The following is a 22,653-nucleotide window of genomic DNA, read 5'->3' as shown; positions in this document are numbered from 1 at the left end:
GGCAAACATTCTACATCCTAAATCCCCCTATCTCCCCTTGAAATAAATATTTTTTGTCAGAAAGTAGCTATGTTCCCTCCCAAATGATTCTCCAGACAGCCTCCTAGTTAAAGGGACTTTTTGAAACACTACTTTTTACCTGGGCACTCTTACTTTTACTAAGGCATTGTGTGGCTCTGTGTGTATTCCTACTGACTCCTGTTTCCCTGTGTGGAGTAACTCTCCCCCACTTTCTCTAATTCAGGTGCCATGGATAACATCCCTTCATATCTATATTGTTTTCCTAGTGGTTATATGTTGATTTTATTTACTGGTCTTTCGTTTTCAATCTGATGAGTGGTTTAGGCCTTAATTATTAATTATATCTAATTATACTTTCACATCCCTTAAGACATCATTCTCCTTTCAGAAACAGTCCTTACACAGTTATGATATTTCTAATAGTTTTGTAGAACCAGCATCTATGCATTCTATCAACATGTCTATGAAGGTCATGTCTGTGCATGCAATAACTTCGTCATGCTCTCTCAGCATCCTGGTTATGTTTAAGAAGTACCTAATTGAATGAAGAAGTAAATCATTAAGTAATGAGCTTAGTAATGTCAATTAGAAAGAATGCTTGTAAAGTATACTAACTTTAATATCTTTTCATGTATGCTAATTTCCTATAATCATTTGATATGATAATAGTTTTCTTTAGCTTCCCTACAAGAAACAATCCAAACACTTAAAGTTTTGAGATTGCTTTTATCAATAATCAGTATAAACTTTATATCATATCTGTTTTGATCATTATCATGGTTATGATAATTGCTGTCATGATCATCATCATCATCATCATCATATCAAAGTTTAAACACAGCTCTGTTATGTAGTGTAACTCTATGGAAATTTAGTTTGCAGACAGATAGAACCAAAGCATATTTTGAACAAATAAAATGGATTAATGATTAGATAAAAGGGAAGGAAGTGTGAGTCTGTAGAATTTATTCACAGTTTGAAGTATAATGTGAAAACTTAGCTTGAAATGAAGCAATAAAATTTGCATTTTTGAATTTATACCTAGTTTGACACACTTTGAGCCAGACTAGGAACAGCTGCTGTTAGTAGTAATTTTAGTACTTAGGTAATATTGTAATAGAGTTCAGTAAATGTATTTTCTCAAAGACCTTTCCTTTACAGGGCAATCATAATTCATAAATGTTTGTCCTTCATCTATAACACAGGACCCTCACCACTTGTAGCCCTTCCATAATATCTCCATATGAAACTAATATTTCCATCTGAACTTATTTATTATGTATGTGAAATATTATCTGCCTACGGAACACTCAGACAATATAATATAAATGCACACCAAATTTGTGATGGATTATTATGAGCTTTTTTTTATTTCCCTTTGCATAAAAAATAATTAGGATTTCACTTTGGAAAAAAGCAGAAACGATTCAAAGGGACACTGAAGGTAGTCAAATTTGTATTCTATGTGTGTGTGTGTATTAAATTACAGTAGATTAAGGAGAACAGCTTGCATGTATTTTGCATAGCATATAAATGTTGTTCAAAATATTTGCTAGATGTACGGATGAAAGGAGCATACAAGCCAATGATATACTTAAGGTTTTGTTAATGATCAGGATCCAGTACTTAAAGATTTTATTTGAAATGCATTCAGGAAAAAAAAAATGATGTTTTAATTTTAAATGCATACACATTTTTTCAAAGCAAAATAATTTCATTGTTCAAATAATCTATAATTAAAAAATAGTTGTTTAGCTTGAACTGTTTTGGGGGCCCTCAGGCAGGGGGATTGGGATCCGTCCCCGGTGCATGAGTGGGCTTTTTGGAGCCCAGTGCCTAAAAGGTGTGACACCTTGTGCAGCCTTGGTTCAGGGGGGAGGGGCTTGGACCTACCTCAACTGAATGTAGCAGGCTTTGCTGACTCCCCATGGGAGACCTTGCCTTGGAGGAGGTGGGAATGGGGGGAGTGAGGGGAAGGCTAGGGGGGCGGTGAGGGGAAGAGGGAGGAAAGGGGATCTGTGGTTGATATGTAAAATGAATAGAAAATGTCTTAATAAAAAATAATAATGATATAAAATTTGTTAATTAAAATTAAAAGAAATAATGGAGCATTCTGGTTGAACATCTACTGTTCATCTCTAAGAGGCTGTTTGGAATTTCCTCAACACCTCTATGATACTGAAGGGAGGAGGTGTAGCAGGAATCTTAGAGAGTCCTATTAATAAAACAAACCCAGAGCCAAATATTGGGGTGAAGCTGGAAGATCAGAGAAACAGACCAAGCCACAGCTAACCTCACCTGGCCAACTTCTCAGCTGGTCTTGTTTCCTCAGACTGGAAGCCTCTGTGTCCTCATATCCGAATGGCTCTCAGCTGAACTGTGCTGCTCAAAACCTAAAAGCTTAACCAGGCAAGTGCTTCTAGTTTCTGGTCCTGACGCCTTATAAAGCTTTCTGCTTTCTACCATTACTCCCTGGGATTAATGGCGTGAGTCACCATGCCTGGCTATTTCCAATGCAGCCTTGAACTCACAGACATCCAGAGGGATTTCTGTCTCTGGAATGCTAGGATTAAAGGCGTGTGCTAACATTTTCTAGCCTAAGTATCTTGTGGCTTTTCTGTTCTCTGACCCCAGATAAGTTTATTAAGGTACACAATATTTTGGGGAACACAATACCACCACAAGGAGGTGAAGAGGAGAATTTTCTAAACTTTCCTTCCCAGTTTCCTTAAGCTTCTGTGGTTCTGTGATGGACTCAGAAGATCCGACCCATGTGGAAGAAAAGGCAGGATGCTTCCACATTGACTCTGTGAGGACAGTGAATACAGCTTCAAAATCAGTCGGGCACCTTCCAGCTGTTCATTGTGGTTCTGGGCTATGACGGTAATTTTACCTTGGGTTGAAATGTTAAAGCCTTCATTTACATTTCTAAGATGAGCCAGTATCTGCTCATCTACTCCAGTGTGTGTGGGATGGGTGGGTGGGTGTGTGGGTGTGTGGGATGTGTGTGTGTGGGGGGGAGTGTGTTTCTGTCTGTCCATCTATGTTGGTGTGTCTGTGTCTGTTGGTGTGTTTGTGTGTGTGTGTGTGTGAGGGGTCTGTGTATGTGTGCCTGTGTGTGCTTGTCTATGTCTGGCTGTGTGTATGTATCTGTGTCTGTTCATGTGCTATTATATATATGTGTGTGTACAAGTACATGATATTTGCTAAGGGTCATTTGGTTTTGAGAGGTAGGTAAAGTGTAAGTCACTTTGTGTAGATACAGCAAAAAATAGCTTGAAGTATAATAGATGTGTGAAGGAGATATAAATATTGAAATATGGTAGCAGAATATCATGAGCACAATACAGTCAAACATAATGAAAGGGTGCAAGTACGTACTTGTTTATATGTTTGTACAGATGTAGTTAAGTATTCACCTTTTCGGGCTGGAGAAATGGCTCAGAGGTTAAGAGCACCGACTGTTCTTCCATAGGTCCTGAGTTCAATTCCCAGCAACCACATGGTGGCTCACAACCATCTGTAATGAGATCTGGTGCCCTCTTCTGGCCTACAGGCATGCATGCAGACAGAACATTGTATACATAATAAATAAATCTTAAAAAAAAAAAAAAAAAAAAAAAAAAAAGCCGGGCGGTGGTGGTGCACGCCTTTAATCCCAGCACTCGGGAGGCAGAGCCAGGCGGATCTCTGTGAGTTCGAGGCCAGCCTGGGCTACCAAGTGAGTTCCAGGAAAGGCGCAAAGCTACACAGAGAAACCCTGTCTCGAAAAACCAAAAAAAAAAAAAAAAAAAAGTATTCACCTTTTCATTACCAAAAGTGAAGCACATGAGATGATCATCTTATGAAGAGAAACTTTTAATCAGAGTTTTTTATGTTCCAGGTTACAATTGTTTGTCTCCTTGATCATATAACCTAGCAAATGAGAAGAAGGAAGCAAAGAGAAAGAATGGGCCAGCCTTCCACAAGGGTACATCCTCAGAGAGTGAGAAATGTTGGGGTCATTAGACAACACCCTTAAATTTTCCCACCATTTCCAAATAGTGACACCCTGTTGAGCAGATTTGAAACATCTGAGCCTTTGGGTATGTTCAACCTATAAACTATAGTAATACTGCAGTATAATTTAAAAGGGAGAATTTAGAAAACATAGGTTTCATTTATTTCTAAAAGATGGAACATGAACTTTACTTACATTGGAAAACAGTAACTAAGGAGACAGAATCTACGATTTGAGATGAATTTTATTAAAATTGACATCTGTATATAATTTGTAGTTATTTCCACTATGCTGTTGAGAAAATGTCTAAGTAAAGTATGCAGGCATGAGCATACACATAAGTATGTGGGTATCTATGTCTTTCTCTATTGGCTGATGAGGTTTATGTTACACAGGCTGGCCTTAAACTACTGGATCATTTGGTACCTCAGGATAGCTTGGACTAGAGACTTGTATCATCATACCTGGACAGGTTTTTTTTTTTTGTTTTTTTTTTTCGAGACAGGGTTTCTCTGTGTAGCTTTGCGCCTTTTCCTGGAACTCACTTGGTAGCCCAGGCTCCCCTCGAACTCACAGAGATCCGCCTGGCTCTGCCTCCCGAGTGCTGGGATTAAAGGCGTGCGCCGCCGCCGCCGCCGCCGCCGCCGCCGCCGCCGCCGCCGCCGCCACCACCCGGCCCTGGACAGGTTTTAATGAAAAGAAATTGCTATAAATTCCTGAAAAGTAATAAACATACCATACATGACTTTTGTAAATCATTTCATTCTAAATATTTTTCTTTATAAAACTTATTATTATTTTTATAGTCTTTAAAGTTATATTTTTATTTCATAGTTTCTTTTTTAGTGCGTCTTATGTATTTTGAAACTTCTAGGTAGTGTTATTTGAGGAAATAATTAATGAAAGAAACTATAACCAATCACCTATTTGTATGTGTTTAATTAAGGTGCCAAACACATGTGAATTTCAATATTGTCATCTGTAAAATGAAGGGGTTAGATGAATGGAACACTAATGTTCTTTTCAACATGAACATTCTGCTTCTAAAGTACAGACTGTTTTTCTTTCATCCAGGAAGATTCAGAGATATATGTTTTCCAATATTTTAAACCTAATAACATTTCCTATTTCAGAAAAAACAAGAGTCAATTTCAGACCGCATCAAAAGAAAATATAAAATTTGGAGCATGAAATTATGGTAGAATGAGTTGACAACCTATAATTGACATTTTGTAACTGTTGAAACCTCTTCTAACACTACATTTTAATAAATATGTTTAGGAAATATTTTATGAATAATGTGAAAAACACATAGAGGAATTGGTCATTTGCATACTATTTTGTGTGTGGGCATTTTCATGACAGCCAAAGCTTAATTTTAATCTGCTACTTTTCTACAGAAATGTCAAAGAAGATCTTTACAGGAAGCTTCAGTTAATGACTCTGCAGACCTTTATAATATAAACAACATTAAGCTTAATGCTGACAGAAGCTGTACATCCAACTAAGTTCTTTTTCATTTCCATGTATTACTGGATATAAAATGACTTAAAATTCTCTTCTGTGGAAAGACTAAGCAATTTTAATACTAAACTTTCCTAATTTTCTGTGTATTCTGTCAAGGAAAATGTAAGTGTTGTTTTTTTCTTTGTTTGCTTGTTTTTTTGTCTTTTTTTTTTAATCTGATGTATCTGTCTCTGTGTGATAGATCTATTAGTTTATATGTTAAATTGCAGTGTTAATTTGAAAAATTCAGGGGTGTTTGAAGCAGATTTGTAAGGCTACTTAACAGACAGTAGTTACCCTAATATTACTGGCAATTGTAGGACCCTGTAATAGGTTGTGATCAACCAGACTGCTTTCATTTTAGGCTTAAAAACCATCTTACAATAAAGACAGACTGGGTTCATTAAGTTTAGGACTAAATCTCTGTTTCTCAAGGATTGGGCTAAGCCCCACCTGGAACTAACTGTAAGTGGTTCTGTACTAACCTGTTCCAGCAAATGGCAACTGTATCTTTGTTTCAAAATGTTGTTAATGACCACCTTGCAACCTTCAAACCTTATGTTTTTTTCAAAGGTTATTATAACCACCTGATGATCACCTTGTTAGGTTCTGCTTCAATAACCATGCCTATGTGCCTGTCAAATTCCCCATTTGGAAACCCCCTTCCCCTATGCTATAAAACCCTCACGTCCAATGCTGATCTCCTGAACCCTGCTTTTAGGGAGACACAGCCCTTGTACATGAATAGAACAGCATGCTTTAATTAATTGCTTGCTTTAGTTAACTTGACCATGATGAATTGGGACTGTGGTCTTTGTCCTCAAATCTTTGGAAATAGCAGTTGCCATATAATAACAGAAAAATGGGAGTTTTCTCCTAGCAATTTTGATTACATTTATAAAAGAATTTAAGAATAGATTAAATAGAATCTCAATTACAATTTTATTGGAATTTAAAAGCAAAGCATCACTGGGCAGGCAAACTGTACATTTTATCAGCTGCCCAGAGGAGAATGGAGAAAAAAAGAAAAGAAACCCATGCCCCTTTAATTTTACAACAGCTAGGAGCTTAGCCACGGGTACCAAGAAGCCACAGGTAGGGCGGTAACTGTAGAGAAAGGCTGAAGGCCAGAATGTTAGGAAAAGTAAGTTGAAAATAGAGAAAAGTCATGATTTTCTGACCGAGTCAGTGAAGCTACTTTCCAAGACGATAGGCTGCAGCCACCTAAGGCGTTGGGAATTCTGAGAAGGAAATAATGATTTCACAACTAAAAGGCTTACTATTCAGCTATCTTGTTAGCATGACTTTTAGATGATGGTTTTTTCGGCCAGTTGATCGACTGGCCCCACTGAATTAATTTTAAAGGAAGAGACGAGGGCATGACTCCACCTAGAAATAGAATACTTCTTCACTATAACATTAATAAACCTTTACAAGTTCTATCTCCCCTTAATTACATAATGATATTTATATAGGGCAAATAATTTATATGAGTTGTTGAGTATTGAAATCCTCAAAACTGTGAATCCTGGTTCTGTTTATATTTAAAATCTTGCCTATTTTTTTTCTTTTACACCAAATATTAAAATTGCTACCGATTCACTCCTTCTTATATTTTGATTATTTACCAGACTTGTAAGTAGGATGTGTAACTTAAGAAAGTTGCCGGGCGGTGGTGGCGCACGCCTTTAATCCCAGCACTCGGGAGGCAGAGGCAGGTGGATCTCTGTGAGTTCGAGGCCAGCCTGGTCTCCAAAGCAAGTTCCAGGAAAGGCACAAAGCTACACAGAGAAACCCTGTCTTGAAAAACCAAAAAAAAAAAAAAAAAAAAAAAAGAAAGTTCATATATATGAGTCTTTTTATACATGCACATCTGTTTAAGTGATAAAATAGTAGAGGGGATTCTGTTTTGAGAAATTTAGTGAAAGGACCTCAGCTCTAGACAAAGAACAGCCATGTTTGTATGCTCACATTAATACACATAAAATATGAAAGTGTGACACCATCTGATCATCAATTTTAGAGGTAGCATAGGATACCAAAATGATACATAAACTCCTAGACTAGATCCTCAGGCCTGATTGGCTTATTTTAGCTATATGCTTAATTACCTATATGGTACATATGCAGTATACTACAATGAATGACCAACCACTTGTACTCTATACAAAAAAAAAAAAAGCCAAAAGATACGAATTCAGATAAAAAATGGATAGAGAGAATTATAGGTGATTCAGACAAGATCATGTCAAGTTAATGTTTTATTAAGTGGTAGAACAAACATTACTTAAGATTAGAGTGTAGACTCTTAAGAGGAAAAGAAAAAGCTTAACACAGCCTACCAAACTATAAAGAGCAATAATAAGTTGTTCTAGGAGGCCAGGTAGATAGCAAACACTGCTGATAAATAACACAACTCCCACTGTGTAGGGTCAATAGAGTTAACTGAACTTCTGGCCCAGAAATCAGTAAACAATTACATGTCCTTTCCACCAGGTGCTGAAAAAGTTTTTGTGCTCAGTTCTTTTCCTCCTCCCCAGCAGTATAAACATGGAGCTGACCTGTGGGAATGAAACTCCTCTGCTTGAATCATCCATCCCACATCCTGATGTCTCCCAGAAGGCTGAGTGGAGAATCTAGATTTGATTTGTCCACTTGAAATTAATAATCAAAGTGTGTTTTTCTTCAACTTTCTTTCTGGAAAAGCAGCTACAGTAGACAGTGACCAGGGTAACCTTAACTTTTCTCTTGCATGATCAAATCTGTAACTGACTTCTTCCTGACTCTTGATCCTTGACCTCCCTATCCCTAGAGCTTTGCAGCTACAAATTCTTTCTCTGCTCCTTTGAAAAGGAAAATTTAAAAGCTATTTGCCAGTTTACATCTGAAGACTGAAGACTATCTTTTCCAAGGATCTAGGAATGCTTTGAAAAGCAATCATCCAGGAAGATAACAGCACTATCTCCTAATTAGGTGTCAGGTTTTCACCTGGCTGAAAGTTATAAAACTGCTCCCTGCCATGAATATTGGAGGACATTTACTTTGATTTGGCTACAAGCAATTAGCAAACACAGATAGTGGAGGAGCCTCCAGCCTCAGTTATTCAGAAGTACAAGGACTTGAACTAAACAGTTGAGTTCAGACAACTTTCTTATCTTTTCCCTATGTCAGTGACTTTAAATAGCCTTATAGTGAGGTCTGCTAAAGGTTGCTTTGGAAACTGTGCTTTAAATTTAGCTAAAAGTGAATACTGTAGCATCATATACTAAAAAAAAAAGGAAAGGTTTTGAAGAAAAAGCACTATCCAAACCCAGGGACACTCAAATATAGGTGTAAATTAGAATTCATAAATGTGAACAGCCACATGGCAAAAATATCATAATTTTCTTAAGATTGTGACGTAATTATAAGATACTTCAATATGTAAGCATGCTATTTACAAAGATCTTACTTAAAGCAAAGAAAATAATAGGAAGTCTCATCTAAGAAATAAAACTGTTTCAGCAAAGAAATTAGAAAGAAAATAATAAATGAAAATAAGGTTAAAAATTTATGAAGCATACTATCTTTAAAGAAAACCTTAGTGAGGAGGCATGACAGCAGGGCAGATATGTGGCATGTTTATATATTTAAAACACTTAATCACTAATGTGGATTACTTGCAAATTCTGACAGCTATATTCTTGCACATAGTTCTATTTTTTACTTTATTCAACTAGATACTATTGAAAACAGTTCTTACTGTGCTGTGAGTACAATTTGATAATTTGTGATTTTAAAAAAACATCTTACTAGACGCAAAACTTAACTGTCATAGATTATTTATATAGTCTGGTTATGATTATAAATTTAGAAAGAAATTCAGATGACCAACTTGGTTTTTGAATCATATTCAGCTTATTTTGCAAGTTTTGCATGGGTTTACCACTGAAGTATTTCATATATTCTGTTGCATAAGCCATAGCAGATAATGAGCCTGTATGAATACTTCAACAATACCAAATTAAAGAGAAAGAATAACCTTCCTTTCACTTATCTTTCTGGATTTTTAATCACTTCAGAGCGAATACCTCTAATTAATACCACAATTCTGTTACAAAATCTCCTTTAAATAAATACTATATCTTAGGTATAGTATTTTCAGCTGGCATGATATTCAATGTGTGTGCATGCACAATACATACATACATTCAACTACTCATACAAACATAAAGAAATAAATGTATTTTTTAAGAGACATTATAATAGATTTTTTAAATGGGGCTTAACATTGAGGAATTCAGGAAGAAAGTAAGACACACCAAGAAGAGTGCATGTGGTCTTCCCAGAGAGAGTCTCACTCCATGGCGTCTGCAATAGCAGTATATAACATTTTGATGAGCTTTGAAGCTATTATCTTCAAAGGATTGCCACGGAACTTAAATAAGTACACAGGGTAGTTTCTGAAAAATATTTGACAGGATCAGAACTGATAAAGTTCAACTCCAGATCACAGGCAAGCAGGAAGTTGTTTCTTTGTAAACAATGTTAATATTCTTAGGTTGTGAGTTTCCCCAAAAAAGGTCTAGAAAAGGAATGGGGCCCTTCTCAAAGGCAGATTCAATCAGAAAGTAAACCTGGCTTCTTACTGTATCAACATGAAACATCTGCATATAAAAGGGATAGTTTTCAAATGTGCAAATGTTAACTGCTCTGGCATTCTTGAAGAAAAGTTTCAATTGCATGTGGTATATGGGGGCTCCTCCCACATATATCCAGATTTCTGTAATTTTCCTATCTTTCTATACTGTCACAAGCCTGTTTGCTTTCTTGGTAACTCAAATAAATCATATTTCTTTCTTCTTCCTGGTCCACTTCCCCCTTTCTGCTCATTATCAAGATTCACAGCTTCCACTTTTGTTGATTTTTCTTAAGCACTATCAATACTGCACTGGAGTTTTATTTCTAACTGTATTTAATTTTTTTTTCTATGAGACTAAAACCACACATAAAAGAATTTTAATTCTGGGTTATAATATTTTTTTTTTAAATACGCTGAACTTTTTCAAAGATTTAACTTAAATAAGACTAATAAGCGGCAAGAATACGTATGACGTGAAAGCAAAAAAGCATTTACTAAGGCTTTTTATTCATGTGAGATTCAAATTTAGATGTATTAACTTCTCAGCATTCCTGATAAGCAAGGGTTCTTATCTCAGCAGCACAAGTGAGGAAACCACACTCATGTGATTTATCCTGCTGCTGGAGATAACAATAGATAGTTTACATTTTAGAGAAGTAGCTTCCTAGCCTGGACTCCTGTTTTGAAAACAATGTTTCTATAAACTAAAAAGTCACACATCCCAATAAGGTATTCTAGTCCAGTCTGTGGGGTCCATGACCTCTAACAAAGGCAAAATACCTGTAGGAAACTTGTCATTTTCTCTAAAATAAAAAAATTTATAAAAAAAAAAAAAAGCCATTTCATTTCTTTTGTAGTCATTGAATTGAATTTTAAAAAAAAGGAAATAAGGTCACCTTTAATCTCCTTTAAGGAAAGTTTTTCTATTGTTATAATGTAAATAAATGTAAATAATTTAATAAAATGCCTGATGGCAAACACTTTGGTACTTACATACTTTCCTCTGATAAACTATCCATTTCTGGAAATTGTAATTCAGAAAACACATCGAACAAAGATGGGATTAAATTAAATGAGATGTCTAAGTAAATTTAAAATATTGCACTTAATAAAATGACTCAAGTAAATCTGAAAGACTGAAAAATGTGCTCTAAATGTGCTGGGAATGAAACAGAAGAATGTAGTTGCTCGAGGTTTGCTATAGCATTGAATTGATAAGGAATCTCAAAGTTGAGGACAAAATTCAAAGATTAACCCTAGATAAGGAAATTGAACTGAATACCCTTTATTACTGAAGGAAACACTTGATTTTAAACAAAGAAACCACAAAGATTGCACTCACCTACTTTTTGAGCACATTTTACACAGAATTTAAGAGGCAGGATAGGACTACTCCAGAAAACCTCAGTTTGCTTTTTAGAGTGCTGTTAATGCACTGTTCATTTATAGTTGAGAAATGTAGTTAAGATACTGAGTTTGCTTTTATTTCTTCTAGAAAATTACGGATATGATTTTATAATTACAGTGGTCATCTTTAGGATTGGGCTTTAGACAGTTTTTCAAAAAGTAAATGGAAAACCAAAAATTGACATTCTTATTTTCCCATTTGTTATCTTTTTAGGAAAAATTGTTTAGATGCATTATTTGAAATTATCTGGAAACTCTACCCATTAGTGAAAATACAAACAAATAAATAAGCCCAGTGTCATTGTTATATTTATCCTTTTGTGGTAATAGTCTGAAGAAACTGAGGAAGGAATGGCTTATTTTAACTCTCAGTTCACGGTACATTCCCTCTGGTGTAGAAGTCAATGCAGCAGAAGCTTGAAGTAACCAGTAGTTGGGAACAAGAAATGAGTATTTGCTTGTGTCAGTTTGTATTTTCAATTTCATTCAGTCCAGTCTCCTGCTGAGATAACAATTCCATCTTAAAATGAGGTGGGTCTTCCCAATTGCTTCATGTAATCAAGATAATCCCTCAGTGGCAGGTTGGAAGGTTCATCTCTCAGGTGCCTCTAGAGTCTGCCCTGTTCACACACTAGCTATCACAGTAATTTCAATTACTTATTTAATAAAGTAATTGTCATTTAAATAATAAGTTAACTATTAATTCATAATTTTAAGTAATATTTTCATAATTACACTTTTTTCATTGAATTATACCCATTAACTATTACAGTATGCACATAATTTGTTTTCTTCTAGCTTTAAAATGTTTGACTCATAATGTGAACTTTTATTCTGTTTTGAGATGCTGTTTGTATTTGGTAAGAGAGTGTGGCCTAGGTTCATACTTTTGCATTTGTGCTCAAGATTGCTCTTCCATTGTTTTAAAGACTGGCTTTTTAATCTGATGCAAGTTGCTGGGAATTTTTTTTTCTTTTTTTTTTTGAGATTAAAATATAACGATAACATTTTCTCCTGCCTCTTCTTCCCTCTAAACTCTCCAATGTACCAACCCCTGCTGCCTTTCAAATTCATGGCCTCTTTGTTCATTAATTGTTATTTTGTGCATATATTTGCATTTTATATATATATTATTTGTACTGTGATATTTTATTTGTACTGAAATGTGATTTTATTTTTATGTGAATAAATAAAGTTGCCTGGGGGTCAGAGCTAATAGCAAGCCATCGCAGAAGCTGGCTGGTGGTGGTACATGCCTTTAATCCCAGCTCTTGGGAGGCAGAGCTAGGCAGATCTCTGTGTGTTCAAGGATACAGCCAGCATGGAGACACATGCCTTTAATCTCAATACCAACCATAGAAGACTTGGAGGTCTGTACAGACAGGCAGTGACGAGGCGGTCATGTGGTTGGGTTTATAACCAATGAGAAGGCAGAACAGAAAGTCTTTATAAAGACAAACACACAGGAAGTAGATCTCTTTCAAAGAGGTACAGCGACAGTGAAGGGTAAGGTTTTTAGCTCTTAGCTATTGCTCTGACCTCTTGGCTTTCATCTCTGTATTGGCTCTGTGTTTCTTACTTAATAAAACGGTTGGTTACATCTACATATATATATATATATATATATATATATATATATATATATATATATACACACACACACACACACATACACACACACACACACACACACACACATATATATATATATATTTATTTATTTATTTATTATTATTACCTGTATACACATTTTAAGGGCTGACTGTTTTGACACTGGACAATCAGTTGGTGGACTCTTCCCTGTGGAGGATCACCTCTCCCACTCTCAGCTTTCTTCAGTTGCCCATAGTTCTGTGTGTTGGGTTGAGGTCTCATGGACTTTTTCTTATCCATTATGGTTTGTCCATTGCTGTCTTTGTTCACTCCTATTTGAAAAGTTATGTTGGAGAGACTTTCTGGGTGTAACTTCTTGCATTACTGGGATAAATTCAGAAGTGGAAATGTAGCTTGTTGAAGCTCACTGTAGGAGCTCCAGTTCTTTTTAGAGTGCTCTATTTAGATGAAGTCAGGATTCTTGACTTTATTGCAGGACAGAGCTTAGGAATGAGCCAGTATGAAGCAAGGTTAGAGTTTATTAAGAAAAGGTTTTAATATTGATTTAACCACTGCTATTTTGGCAGAGTGAGATCAAGGGAAAGAGGCTTACTAGATAGATGGTCTTCACCCAGCACAACAATTCAGATTTTCCAAGCAAGTGTTGTACTCAAATGTCTTACCAATGGTTATAGATATGATTGTGGTAGCTCTGGGAATCACACTGTGCATCATATAAGGGGTTTCAATGAGAGGGAGGTGGAGAGAAAGCTTGGGATAAATAAGAGGCGTTTGATCATAAGGCAGTTTCAGGGGTGAAATAGAAAAGATATTGGGTCAATAAGATCATAGGTCACACTGGACAACACATTGCCTACAATGCCAGGTAACAAGGGATTAAAGGCTTATTTTTTATTATAAACTAGACTCCTAAGCATTGTTTTACAGGTGATTAAATAAAAAGAATAACTTTAAAGTCAATGAGATAGACACTTAGTCCTATGCATGGTTTATTGGTATTTTACAATTCTTTTTTGAAGTATCTCTATAAAAAGAAAAATTGCCTCCAGGAAATTTTAGAGTGAACTTTGCTAGTTGTATCAAAATTAGCAGCACTTATCTGCTAATAAATTTCAATGAGACTTCAAGATGAGGGACTCCATTCATTTTCTATGAGCATATAATTTTCTTTGACATTTTGTCCAGTCTTAACGTCTTTAAATATTTGGAAGAAGTCATCAGTGAATCTAAGAATGTGCTTTGACCAGAGACAGTGTGTTCTTGACTCCGTATCTTTGGTGAAGTTTTTCATTGTATATCAATTCATGATTCCATCGTTTTAATGATCACGTGAACGTGTGCTGTCATTTGCCCTTTTCGTCTAGGTTAACAAATTTATTGCTGCCTTGTTGTTCATAAAAATATTTTACAGTTTCGTACTTTATATTGTCAGCTGTAAAGTCTCTCTTTTCAGCTCTGATTTCATTTAATTGAGTAATGTCTATTCCTCATTATCTAGATAGTGTTTTATTTTCAGTTTTACCTTTCTAAACATCCAAACTCCTTATTTTTTAAGATTTTTGTTATATTTTAAATTTAAGTACATTTTGACCATATAATTCCCCTCCCCCAAGGTGACCTATGGTCTCTCTTCCTGCTCTTCTACACCCAGCTTTAACTTCTTTCTCAAAAACCAAACCAAAACCCCAGTACAGTAACAAAATGTCCAAAACCTAGAAAACAAAACACACACATACCCTCAAAGGAAAAAAAAAGCAAAACATAAATAAAAACAAAAACACCAGCCGGGCGGTGGTGGCGCACGCCTTTAATCCTAGCACTCGGGAGGCAGAGCCAGGCGGATCTCTGTGAGTTCGAGGCCAGCCTGGGCTACCAAGTGAGATCCAGGAGAGGCGCAAAGCTACACAGAGAAACCCTGTCTCAAAAAAAAAAAAATAATAAAATAAACACCAAACCATAACCAAAGAAGACCACAAAAACAACATAGTAGAGTCCATTACTTGTTGGTCAACTACTCTCTAGCATGAGAGCTGCATTGGAGTGGTTGGCTGACCACAGTGTCTTCCCATTGGAGAAACTGATTCTCCCTTTCCCAGCAGATGTAAATGACAGTTTGGTTCTTAACTTTACCCTGGTATTTAGGTTTACATTCATTTATTCATTTTTTTTTTTACAAATACAACAATATAAAACACAGTAAGAGAAAACAAAAGTGATCACATTGAAATAGGTCAGGACAGACCAACAGAAGAAAAAGAGCCCAAGAGGGTACAAAAGAGCACAAGAGTCAGAGCCCCCCTTGTTCAAACATTCAAAAATTTCATAAAATAACTAAACTGGAAGCTACAATATAAGCAGAGAAGACCTGGTGTAAACCCATGTAGGCACTATACATGCTGCTTCAGTCTCTATGAGTTCATCTCAACTTTGTTCATGTTGATTTAGAGGGCCTTGTCTTCTCAGTGTTCTCCATCCCCTCCTGTTTTTACATTCTTTTTTACTTCCTTGAGCTTCCCTTAGTACTGAGGGGAGGGATTTGAAGAAGACATTCCGTTAATGGCTGAGTGTTCATAGGTCTCTCACTCTGCTTAATATCTGGCTATCAGTCTCTATGTTTGTTCCCATGTGCTACTGGACAGAACTTCTATTATGGTGGTTGAATTATGAGTATACCAGTTTTATAGCAGTGATCTATGAGTATAGCACAATATTATTAGCAGTCATTTTATCACTACATTTTTATTTTTTTTTTATTTTTTATTAAGATTTTTTAATTCGGCCGGGCGGTGGTGGCGCACGCCTTTAATCCCAGCACTCGGGAGGCAGAGCCAGGCGGATCTCTGTGAGTTCGAGGCCAGCCTGGGCTACCAAGTGAGTCCCAGGAAAGACGCAAAGCTACACAGAGAAACCCTGTCTCAAAAAACCAAAAAAAAAAAAAAAAAAGATTTTTTAATTCATTTTACTGTTGCTAGAGTTTTCCTGCCTGGCCCACAGTCAGGACAAATCTCTCTCACCCGCCAGTCCCGCAGCCACTCAGACCCGACCAAGTAAACACAGAGACTTATATTGCTTACAAACTGTATGGCCGTGGCAGGCTTCTTGCTAACTGTTCTTACAGCTTAAATTAATCCATTTTCATTAATCTATACCTTGCCACATGGCTCATGGCTTACCGGGATCTTCCCATGCGGCTTGTCATGGCGGTGGCTGGCAGTCTCTCTGACTCAGCCTTCCACTTCCCAGAATTCTTCTCCTTGTCCTGCCTATACTTCTTGCCTAGCCAATGGCCAATCAGTGATTTACTTACTGACCAATCAGCAACACACTTGACGTACAGACCATCCCACAGCACTTCCCCTTTTCTTTTCTTAAAAAGGAAGGTTTTAACCTTTACATATCTCCAAAGTCAGCTTGGTATATTTGGGAATTTGGGCGTAGTTTCTCTTACTACTTCCTGCTGGAGGGGGGCGCTGTATCTTATGGGGATATAAAGAAAATTTTAGAATTATGGAATAGTCCCTGAGGGTATGTCGTCTGAGCCAATTGCCTTGAAACCATTCTGGATGTTGGATCATCAGGGCCATGGTGTCATCGGAGATCTTTCAGGGGGTCTTGGCTGGTCAAACCTGATGTATCTTAATCTTGAACAAATCCATAGCCTCTGGCTTTCTGTGGAAACAAAATCAGAGCCTCCTTTCCAAAGCAACATATCCTTACATCCAAATTTTGAAGTCAAGGTACCTTTAAAATATACATTTTGGCATAACTCAACAGCTTTTGTAATCAAATGTTTTTCTTCAGTTACGAATATCAAAGAGAACATAATCCAGATTCTCTGTGTGGTAGCCATCTTTACGTGGCTTATTTTTTTATATTAGCTTGAGCCTATTGCTTTAAACTGCAGCCTTCTAAGCCTGAAACTGCGCTGGCGCTGTGGCTGCTGGTTCCACCCACTTCAGCTTCCCAACATGGCGGTAGTACGTTTTCAGCCAGCTCTGGGAGCCATCAACTCTCAGAAATAGTGGGTCTATGCTTCTATCAAAGCAACGTGTAGCCCAGAAACCTCTTTTTTTTGTTTTGTTTTGTACTAGCAAAGGCTAAATCCACCACACAGCTTAATGTGCCACTTGCAGAGGCCTCATTCCCACCATACTGTAGGTCGAGAGCGCACGCTAGGAACCCGCCAGTAGCTCAAACCGGCAGCTGCTGCTCATTTGAGAGAGACAATTAGGAAGCTGTTTTTAGCTCCGTTTTAGAATCTTTTTTCTAAGTTTTTAGGTGGAAACTCTTGCCAACACGTTGGGCACCATTTGTTGCTAGAGTTTTCCTGCCTGGCCCACAGTCAGGACAAATCTCTCTCACCCGCCAGTCCCGCAGCCACTCAGACCCGACCAAGTAAACACAGAGACTTATATTGCTTACAAACTGTATGGCCGTGGCAGGCTTCTTGCTAACTGTTCTTACAGCTTAAATTAATCCATTTTCATTAATCTATACCTTGCCACATGGCTCGTGGCTTACCGGGATCTTCCCATGCGGCTTGTCATGGCGGTGGCTGGCAGTCTCTCTGACTCAGCCTTCCACTTCCCAGAATTCTTCTCCTTGTCCCGCCTATACTTCCTGCCTAGCCAATGGCCAATCAGTGATTTATTTACTGACCAATCAGCAACACACTTGACGTACAGACCATCCCACAGCATTTTACATACCAATCAAAGATCCCCTTCATCCCTCCTCCCATCCCTCCAGCCTCCCCCTCCCATCTCAACCTCCCATTCCCTCCTATAAGAAGGAAAAGCCTCCCATGAAGAGGTACATTTAGTAGAGGCAGGTCCAAACTCCTCCCCCGCCTCAAGGCTGTGCAAGGTGTCCCACCATGGTAGTGGGCTCCAAAAAGCCTGCTCATGCATAAGGGATGGATTCTGATCCTACTGCCAGCAGGCCTCTTAAGCAAATCAAGCTACACAACTCTCTCACTATGCAGAGGGCCTAGTCCAGTCCCATGGAGGCTCCACAGCTGTTGGTCTAAAGCTTGTGAATTCCCACTAGTTTGGTTTTGTTGTCTCTGTAGGTTTTCCCATCATGATCTTGATGCCCTTGCTCACAGAATCCCTCTTCTCTCTCTTCGACTGGACACCTAGAGCTCATCCTGGTGTTTAGTTGTGGATCTCTGCATTTGTTTCTATCATTTACTGAAGAAAGGCTCTATGATGACAATTAGGGTATTCACCAATCTGATTACTGGGGTAAGCCAGTTTAGGCACCCTCTCAACTATTACTAGTAGTCTAAGCTGGGGTCATCCTTGGGGATTCCCAGGAACTTCCTTAGCACCCAGTTTTTCCCTATCACCATGATGTCTCCCTCTATCATGGTATCTCTTTCATTGCTCTCCCATTCCATCTGTGGTCCAGCTCGACCATCCTGTCCCTTGTGTTCTCATCCACCATCCCATACCCTCCATTTCACATCCCTCATTACCAGTTTATTCAAGGAGATCTCATCTATTTCCCCTTCCCAGGGTGATCCGTGCATCACTCTTTGGGTCCTCTTTGCTAACTAGCTTCTCTGGAGATGTGGGTTGAGGTCTGGTTATTATTTGCTTTATATCTAGTATCCACTTATGAGTGAGTACATACCATGTTTGTCCTTCTGAGTCTGGGATACCTCACTCAGGATGATATTTTCTAATTCTATTCATTTGCTTTCAAATTTCATGATGTCATTATATTTCACTGCTGAATAGTACTCCATTGTGTATATGTACCATATTTTCTTAATCCATTCTTTGGTTGAGGGGCATCTAGGTTGTTTCTGGTTCTGGCTATTACAAATAATGCTGCTATGAACATAGTTGAGCATGTGGTATGATTGACCATTCATTGGGTTTATGCCCAAGAATGGTATAGCTGGGTCTTGAGGAAGATTGATCCCAATTTTCTGAGAAATTGCCATACTGATTTCCAAAGTGTCTGTAAAAGTTTGCACTCCCACCAACAGTGGAGGAATGTTCCCCTTGCTCCACATCCTCTCCAACATAAGCTGTCTTCAGTATTTTTTTTTATCATAGCCATTCTTACAGGTGTAAGATGGTATGTCAGAGTCATTTTGATTTGCATTTCCCTAATGACTAAGGATGTTGAGCAATCCCTTAAAAGTCTTTCAGCCATTTGAGATTCTTCTGTTGAGAATTCTCTGTTTAGCTCTGTAGCCCATTTTAAATTGGGTTGTTTTGTTATTTTGATGTCTATTTTCTTGAATTCTTTATATAGTTTGGAGATCAGCCCTCTGTCAGATGTGGGTTTGGTGAAGATCTTTTTCCATTCTGTAGGCTGCCATTTTTTTTTTTTATTTACTGTGTCCTTTGCCTTACAGAAACTTCTCAATTTCAGGAGGTCCTCCTTACTAATTGTTGCTCTCAGTGTGTGTGCTACTGGTGTTATATTTAGGAAGTAGTCTCCTGTGCCAATCTATTCAAGACTGCTTCCTACTTTCTCTTCTATCAGGTTCAGTGTAAGTGGTTGTATATTAAGGTTTTTGATCTATTTGGACTTGAATTTTGTGCATGGCAATAGATATGCATTTATTTGCAGTCTTTTACATGTTAACATCCAGTTATACCAGCATCATCTTGTTGAAGATGATTTCTTCTTTTCTTTGTACATATTTGGCTTGTCAAAAATCAGGTTTTCATAGGTGTGTGGGTTAATGTCAGGTTCTTCAGTTCAATTCCATTGGTCCACATGTCAGTTTTTATGCCAATACCAAGCTTTTTGTATTACTATAGATCTATAGTAGTGCTTGAGGTCAGGGATGGTGATGCCTTCAGAGGTAGCATTATTGTACATGATTGGTTTAGCTATCCTGTGTGGTTTTGTTTGTTTTTTGTTATTTCTTTTTTAATTTAATTTAATTTTATTTTACAATATAATTTAATGCTACATATCAGCCACGGATTCCCTTGTTCTCCCCCTCCCACCCCCCTCCCCTTTCCCCCAACCCACCCCCAATTCTCATCTCCTCCAGGGCAAAGACTCCCCCAAGGATTGAGATCAACCTGGTAGACTCAGTCCAGGCAGTTCCAGCCCCCTCCTCCCAGGCTGAGCCAAGCATCCCTGCATAAGCCCCAGGTTTCAAACAGCCAACTCATGCACTGAGCACAGGACCCTGTCCCACTGTCTGGATCCAGGTCTGTGCAGACTTGTTTTGGGATTTTGATGAAGATTGCATTGAATCTGCAGATTGCTTTTGGTAAGACTGCCAATTTTGCTATGTTAATCCTACCCATCCATAAGCATGGAAAATCTTTCCATTTTCTGATATCTTCTTTAATTTCTTTCTTCAGAGATTTAAAGTTCTTGTCATGTAGGTCTTTCACTTGCTGAGTTAGAATTACCCCAAGGTATTTTATACTATTTGTGGCTATTGTAAATGGTGATGTTTCTCTGATGTCTTTCTTACCCCAATTATCATTTGTATAGAGGAGAGCTACTGATTTTTTTTTTAGTTAATCTTGTATCCTGCCACATTACTGAAGGTGTTTATCAGCTATAGGAGTTCCCTGGTAGAATTTTTGGGGTCACTTATGTATACTATCATATCATTTGCAAATAGTGAAAGCTTGACTTCTTCCTTTCCAATTTTTATCCCCCTGATTTCCTTTTGTTGTCTTATTGCTCTAGCTAGAACTTTGAGTATCATATTGAATAAATATGGGAAGAGTATACAGCGTTGCTTTTACTGGAATCCCTTTGAGTTTCTCTCCATTTAATTTGATGTTGGCTATTGGCTTGCTATAAATTGCCTTTGTTATATTTAGGTATGTACCTTGTATTCCGCATCTCTCCAAGACTTTTATCATGAAGGGGTGTTGGATTTTGTCAAAGGTTTTTTTTAACATCTAATGAGGTAATTGTGCTTTTTTTTCTTTCAGTTTGTTTATATGGTTTATTACATTGACAGATTTTTGTATGTTGAACCATCTTTGCATCATTTGGATAAAGCCTACTTGGTCATGGTAGATAATTTTTCTGATGTGTCTTTGGATTCAGGTTGCCAATATTTTATTGAGTATTTTTGCATCAATGTTCATGAGGGAGACTGTCTGTAATTCTCTTTCTTTGTTACATCTTTGCGTGGTTTGGGTATCAGTATAACTGTAGCCTCATAAAAGGAGTTTGGTAATGTTCCTTCTGTTTCTATTGTGTGGAATAATTCTAAGAGTATTGACATTGCCTCTTTGAAACTATGGTGGAATTCTGTGCTGAAACCATCTGGTCCTGGGCTTTCTTCAGTTGGGAGAATTTTAATGATTGTTTCTATTTACTTAGGTGTTATTAATCCATTTAAATTGTTTATCTGTTCTGAAAATTGTCCATTTCTAGACCACTCCATCCATCCATAAACATCTATTTTATTTCCCTTTCCTAATGAGATCTGTTTATCCTAGTTCTCACTCTAATTTTGTAATTCTATGGATTGTAGCTTGGTTATCATTGACTTGACAGCTAATATCCATGTATGCATGACTAGATATACTACTATATGTTTCTCTGTATCTGGGATATCTTAATCAAGATTTTTTTTCTAGTTCCATCCATTTGTTTGTAGATTTTATGATGCCATTTTTAAAATATCTGAATAATACTCCATTCTATAAATGAACCACAATTTCTTTATCCATTCTTCTATTGATAGACACATAAGATCATTTCCAATTTCTAACTATTACGAATAGAACATCAATGAACATGGGTGAGCCAGTGTACTTGCAGTGTGGTGGAACTTCTTTTGGGTATATGCCAAAAAGTTGTATAGCTGGATCTTGAGGTAGATTTATTCCCATATTTCTGAGGAACCACCATACTGACTTCCACAGTAACTTTACAAATCTTTACTCCCACCAACAATGGAGGAGTGTTTCTCTTATTCCACATCATCACCAGCACGAACTGTTGCTTTTATTATTTATCTTTGCCTTTTGGGTATAAGTTGGAACCTCAAAGCAATTTTAATTTTAATTTCTCTGATGTCAAAGAAAGGATGTTAAACATTTTTTTAAGTGTTTATCAATTACTCATTTCCTCTATTGAGAAATCTGTTTAGATCTGTACACTATATATAATTGTTTTATTTGCTTTCTTGATATTTATTTTCTTGAGTTCTTTATACATTTTGGATAGTAGCACTCTACTCAATGTGAAGTTGGTAAAAAATCTTTTGTCTCTCTGTAGACCTCTGATTTGTCAGTGTCCTGAGAATTTTCTTATTGGCCAAATCAGGACACTGGTGTTTCCTTTAAGGTTGATTTTCACAGCTTTGAGAGTTTTATTTTTACATTTACCTTTCAGAGTTTGACATTTCTTTTGAGGCAAATCAGATAAAGTTAAGTTTCACTATTGATTTTTTTTTTTTACTTCCCAGTACCTTAATACTGTATCTTTTTAAATTTGAGGAATTTTGTACTATTAATATAGTCTCTTTAAA

The sequence above is a fragment of the Peromyscus eremicus genome, chromosome 4 (assembly GCF_949786415.1).
Source record: "Peromyscus eremicus chromosome 4, PerEre_H2_v1, whole genome shotgun sequence".
Lineage (NCBI taxonomy): Eukaryota > Metazoa > Chordata > Mammalia > Rodentia > Cricetidae > Peromyscus > Peromyscus eremicus.
This window is presented reverse-complemented; position numbering follows the sequence as displayed.